Here is a 6,254-nt window from a genome sequence, read left to right on the forward strand (position 1 = left end):
TGCCTAGAGATCCGAATGGGGGACTATTTTACCTACAGAATATTTTACCCAAGACGGTGCCATCATCATTTAACCATACAGTAAAGCGGTGCCCTCGGAAAAATTACGGCTGTAGTTTCTCCTGGCCTCCAGCCGTTCGCAGTACCATAGCAACAAGGCCGTTTTGGTTAGTGTTGCAAGGCCAGATCAGTCAATCATCCAGACTGTTGCCCCTGCAAGTACTGAAAAGGCTTCTGCCCATCTTCAGGAACTACACATTTGTCTGGCCTCTCAACAGGTACCCCTCCATTGTCGTGGCATCTACAGTACAGCTATCTGTGTCGTTGAGGCAAGCAAGCCTCCTCGCCAATGGCAAGGTCCACGGTACATGGGTGGGAAATGGAATATATTACACATTAAAAATGAAATTGATAGCATCTTCACTTCATCATGCGCACATTTTACCATCCAAATAAAGTTGTCAAAAGGGTAGAAGTTCCCATTAAGGCAAAAGTGAAATTGCGACCTATGAACACAAGACACACAAATTTCACAAAGATACACATGAAATGGGATTCACCCTAGGCAGAATGGTGCAACTGAGGCGGTAATTTAAATAACAAATGGCTCTGAGCACTATGGGACTTAACTTCTGAGGTCATCAGTCCCCTAGAACTTAGAACTACTTAAACCTAACTAACCTAAGGACATCACACACATCCATGCCCGAGGCAGGATTCGAACCTGCGACCGTAACGGTCGCGCGGTTCCAAACTGTAGCGCCTAGAACCGCTCGGCCACTCCGGCCGGCTAATTTAAATAACAGAAGTACAGGAAATAATGTGCTACTTTTTCCATAAATGAAGTAAATAATTCTGATTACGTTAGTCATACGTCAGCTAAGTTGCTGATAACCATACTGATGGAAACTAATCAGCTTCTGTGACTCTCAGTGATTGGTAAAGCGTAATATGTCTCCCAAACGTTTGTAAAAATTAAGCTATCATTACCTACTGATAATGAGGATTTCATACTTCAGCTGTACAGCTGTTGACCTTCAGTTTGGGAGTATCAACCACATCTACATTTACATGGATACTCTGCAAATCAAATTTAAGTGCCTGGCAGAGGGTTCATCGAACGACCTTCACAATTCTCTATGGTTGCAATCTCGTATAACGTGCCAAGAACCAGCACCTGTATCTTTCTGCACGAGCTCTCATTTCCCTTGTTTTGTCGTGATGATCGTTTCTCCCTATGTAGGTCTGTGTCAAGAAAATATTTTCGCATTCGGAGGAGAAAGTTGGTGATTGGAAATTCGTGAGAAGATTCCATCGCAAAGAAAAAACCCTTTGTGTTAATAATGTCCAGCCCAAATCCTGTACCATTTCAGTGACACTCTCTCCCATATTTCGTGATAATACAAAACGTGCTGCCCTTCTTTGAATGTATTCGATGTACTCCGTCAATCCTATCTGGTAAGGATGCCACACCACTCAGCAGTATTCTGAAAGAGGACGGACAAGCGTAGTGTAGGCAGTCTCCTTAGTAGATCTGTTACAATTTCTAAGTGTCTGCCAATAAAACACAGTCTTTGGTTAGCCTTCCCCACAACATTTTCGGTGTGTTTCTTCTTATATAAGTTGCTCGTAATTGTAATTCCCATATTTTCCCTTTCATGTCGGGCAATATGGATGGGCAAATCCCTCGCTCAAACTGTCCAGAACGTTCACCAAACCAATCGTGAACATTTGTGGCCCCATGACATGGGGCATCGTCATCCATAAACATTCCACTGAAGTTTGGGAACATGAAGTCCGTGAATGGCGGCAAACGGTCTCCAAGTAGCCGAACAAGATCATTTCCAGGCAATGGCCGGTTCAGTTGGACGGCAGGACACAATCCACTCTATACAAACACACCCTGTAACATTGTGGAGACATCCCCAACTTGCACAGCGCCTTGTTGTCAACCTGGGTCCGAGGTTTCGTGGGGTTCGCTCTTAGCAACTGAAATCTGGACTCATCTGACCTGGTCGCGGTTTTCCAGAAGTCTAAGGTCACAAGAGAGGTGGTGCATGCGATGTCGTGTTATTGGCAAAAGGCCCATTAACGCTAAATTCTGCACCACTGTCGTATCAGATAAGTTCATCGTACGTCTCACAATGATTTCTGCAGTCGTTTAACGCAGGTTAGCTTGAAAAAAGAGACAGCATTGGTCGTATATTTTTTACTATTGCAAAATCGATTTTCTGTCACTGAGTGACCATCTTCAGTGCTAGCAGTTAAAATTTTTTTCACATTACGAACGTTGTACTTTTGACTTCCCACGCCAGATGGTGGGTGTTACGTTTTTTAAGTAAGACCTGTGTTGCGCCTCTTTTTATGTTATTCATTTATTATTCTTTGGCATTATCTTTTGCTTTTTATATGTTCTGCACTCTAACAACTTATCATCGATCTATTTTATGTTTTATAGTTTATAAAAAACAATATGCCAATGTATTTTAGATATTCTCCTGCGTCTGCTATGTGTTGTACGTACATTTTAAATTTGAATTACTACACCATTCATAAAAGTACAAGAGTTATTTAGTGTTAATAATTCGCAAAACCAATAGTACTATGTCTTCACGTGACACATGTCACATAGAGGGCGTGTCAAGCCCCGTCATACCGAGGTCTACTGAACATGTGCAGGTAAACAGCGACCTCAGTCTATGTGATTGCCGTAAGCTTAGTGACAACAGTGCATCCCAATTTAAGTTATACAATATAGGTTTGTTTCTAACAAGTGTTATGTTCACATGCAGATGTAATTGTGATCTTCTATGTTGTACTCTCTGATCGTAATGTGAAAAAAATTTTAACTTCTAGCACTGAAGATGGTCACTCAGTGACAGAAAATCGATTTTTCAATAGTAAAAAATATACGACCAATGCTGTCTCTTTTTTCAAGTATACCTGTTATCTGGTCGTAGTGTACAAGACAACATGGAGTCGCCAATCAATAAAGCAGGTTAACTTGTCTGACAATACTGACAACTCTACGCAAACGCTGTTGTTCTTGGTCGTTAAGTGAAGGTTGCGACCACTGCGTTGTCCGTGGTGAGAGATAATGCCTAAAATTTGGTATTCTCGGTTCAGTCTTGACACTTTCGAGCTCGCCACATTGAATTCGACTTCCCAAATATAATGTCTCATGCCTCTAGCTGCGACTACTATTCCGCGTTCGAAGTCTGTTAATTACAGCCATGCGGCCAATCACGACGAGAACCTTTTCACACGAAAGACCTGAGTATAAAAGACAGCTCTCACAATGCACGGCGCTTTCATACACTATGTGATCATATGTGTCCGGACACCTCCAAAACCACATGTCTCTCATATTACGTGCATTGTGCTTCCACCTACTGCCAGGTACTCCATATCAGTAGTCATTAGAAATCGTGGGAGAGCAGAATGGGGTGCTCCGTGAAATTCACAGGCTTCGAAGGTGGTCAGGTGATTGTATGTCACTGGTGTCATACATCTGTACGCGAGATTTCCACACTCCGAAACATCCCTAGGTCCGCTGTTTCCGATGTGACAGTGAAGTGTAAACGTGAAGGATCACGTACAACACAAAAGCGTACAGGCCGACCTCTTCTGTTGACTGACAGAAACCGCCGACAGTTGATGGGGGTCGTAAACTGTAATAATCAGACATCTATCCAGACCATCACACGGGAATTCCTAACTGCATGATGACTCACTGCAAGTACAATAACAGTTCGGCGGGAGGTGAGGAAACTTGGATTTCACGGTGGAGCGGCTGCTCGTAAGCCTCACACCACGCCGGTAAATGCCATATGACGCCTTGCTTGCTGTAAGGACCGTAAACATTGGACGATTCAACAGTGGAAAAAGCGTTGTGTGGAGTGACGAATCACGGTACAAAATGTGGCGGCCCGATGGCAGGGTGTTTGTATGGCAAATGACCGGTGAACATCATGTGCTAGCGTGTATAGTGCCAACGGTAAAATTCGGAGGCGGTGTTGGGATGTTGTGGTTTTTCATGGAGGAGGCTTGCACCCCTTGTTCTTTTGCGTGGAACTATCACAGCACAGACCTATATTGATGTTTTAAGCACCTTCTTGCATCCCATTGTTGAAGAGTTATTCGGAGAGATTGATTGCATCTTTCATCACGATAGGCCGGCCGAGGTGGCCGAGCGGTTCTAGGCGCTACAGTCTGGAACCGCGCGACCGCTACGGTCGCAGGTTCGAATCCTGCCTCGGGCATGGGTGTGTGTGATGTCCTTAGGTTAGTTAGGTTTAAGTAGTTCTAAGTTGGCTCTGAGCACTATGGGACTTAACATCTATGGTCATCAGTCCCCTAGAACTTAGAACTACTTAAACCTAACTAACCTAAGGACAGCACACAACACCCAGCCATCACGAGGCAGAGAAAATCCCTGACCCCGCCGGGAATTGAACCCGTGAACCCGGGCGTGGGAAGCGAGAACGCTACCCCACGACCACGAGATGCGAGCAGTTCTAAGTTCTAGGGGACTTATGACCACAGCTGTTGAGTCCCATAGTGCTCAGAGCCATGTGAACCATTTTTTTTTCATCACGATATAGCACCTGTTGATAGCTCCGACTTGGTGCCAGGTCTCACCGACCGACATCGACACCTCTCCTCAGAGCAGCTCTCCGTGAAGAATGCATTGCCATTCCCCAAAAGACCTTCCAGCAGCTGCTTGAACGTATGCCTGCGAGAGTAAAAAATGTCATCAAGGCTAAGGGTGGGCTAACACCATATTGAATCCAGCATTACCGATGGAGGGCGCCACGAACTAGTAAGTCAGTTTAAGCCAGGTGTGCGGATACTTTTGATCAGATAGTGTACCTTGTGTACGTGATACTACCGCCACCTGTATATGTGCATATCGCTACCCAATGACGCTTGTCGCCTCAGTGTATGTTCACTGAACGATTATCAACACAGAATGACCTCGTATATGGCAGGTTGAAACGATTTCGATCACGCTTTTCTACCAGAATACCCCGACAGCAATAGATTAACGGCCGGAGATGCATGCAGTATGTCTTCACACCCGAAAAGATTTTGATTCGGTACTACACCAAAATTTCTTAACTGAAATAAAATCGTATGAGATATCAAATGAAATTTGTGACAGGACTCAGAATTTATTGGTAGGGAAGACGAAGCATCTCATCTTGGATGAAAATTATTCGAGGTAAGTAGGAATAATTTCAGGTGTGCCAAGGGCATGTGTACCCTTCACTGTGTTTATCAGTGAAAAGGCATGACCTATACAAAGTTTCAGGTTTTGAAGATGATACAGCTATCTACAATGAGGTGCAATACGATAGAAAAATTGCGCAAATCTCAGATTTTGAAAAGATTTAATAGTGGTACATAAGTTAGCAGCTTTCTGTAAATGAACAAAAATATGCATTTCAAAAACTGGAAGAAAATAGTACTGTTTGATTTCAGTACGAATAATTGAAAAAGGTATTCAGTCGACTTACAGTATTATGTGGGGTAACAGTTTATGGAGCTACCAGCATAACGATAACAGGGACTCAGTCAGAAGTTCAGCAAATGACAGTCTTTGGTTGATTGGCAGGATACCAGGAACACTCAGTGATTCTACAATGGTGATTGCTTGTACCTCACTTACAATCTGTACTTGGATATTGTTCTAGTATCAAGGATCCATAGCAAAAGGAACAAAAGGGAGATATTAGAAATTTAGAGAAAAGGCTGCAGAAGTGATCACAGATTTTTTCATCCATGCCACAGAAATCCTGAAAAACTGGAACTGGCAGATGCTTGAAAATGGACGCAAACTCTGTCTTGAAAGCTAACCCGAAAGCCTACAGACGTACTCCTGCTTGAGAATACTAGGAGTATCCTACAATCCTCTACATGAGGGACAGTGAAGTGGAGATAGACTAATTACAGTAAGCACGGATTCAGCTGAGCAGTCATTCTGCCAGCACCACATACATGATTTGAACAGGAGGAGCTCCTTTATGTTGTACAGTGGGAAGCACTTACTGCCACGAAGCTCAGCGGTTTTTAGAGTGGGGATATTGCTGCAGAAATGTTCATAAGCCCAAGTGCACAATGCACAGTAAAACACAGAGTATACTACATGCAACTACTGATTCAATTTATTGTCTTTTATGCCTGCTGCGTTGAGTATGTCTATCAACGACAATACGTAATTACATTTCTAAAAGCCATGCTACAGCAGATAGT

The sequence above is a fragment of the Schistocerca serialis genome, chromosome 11 (genome assembly GCF_023864345.2).
Source record: "Schistocerca serialis cubense isolate TAMUIC-IGC-003099 chromosome 11, iqSchSeri2.2, whole genome shotgun sequence".
In the NCBI taxonomy this organism is placed as follows: domain Eukaryota; kingdom Metazoa; phylum Arthropoda; class Insecta; order Orthoptera; family Acrididae; genus Schistocerca; species Schistocerca serialis.